The sequence below is a fragment of the Penaeus monodon genome, chromosome 23, assembly GCF_015228065.2.
Source record: "Penaeus monodon isolate SGIC_2016 chromosome 23, NSTDA_Pmon_1, whole genome shotgun sequence".
Taxonomy (NCBI): domain Eukaryota; kingdom Metazoa; phylum Arthropoda; class Malacostraca; order Decapoda; family Penaeidae; genus Penaeus; species Penaeus monodon.
The window spans coordinates 19,236,134-19,236,683 of NC_051408.1; positions in this window are offsets into that span (position 1 = coordinate 19,236,134).

Below are 550 nucleotides of genomic sequence, written 5' to 3' on the forward strand. Positions count from 1 at the left end.
GACCTACTCTACACGGAGCAGGCCAACCTACAGGCCCCCTTTGAGCACAGGCCGCCATCTCAAAGACAGACTCGATCGAGCTTCATTTTGCGTTCGGTCAGACTATTTTAAGTTTAACCAGCGCCACGTTTCTCGTATCGACGGCGGCTTACGAATTTTACTGGACACTAAATAGGGAAACTGCGCGGACCCCAAAGTGCTGAAGAAACAGTTCCGGTGAATATTTCATGAATTTCGTAATATATGCAGCTGTGTCCTTTTCCTTGTCTATTTATCTTTTATTTTAAGTAGAACTGTACTTCATCTATATTGACTCACATATCTGGTTTGCAGACAATAGATGCTACGTATTTTTTTTTTTACTTTACTTATAAGCTCTCTTTATTTTAAGTTTGCCTTTCCCATGAATATAATAGATTTAACATGTTTCGTAAGCTCAGAACTGCGGGCAAGACATGAATCTAGTTTCATGCATTGCCCTCCAACCCTTTTGATCGTCTGTTGTACAATATCCATTAGTGTTTACCCCTCACTCCTTTCTTGAATGAGA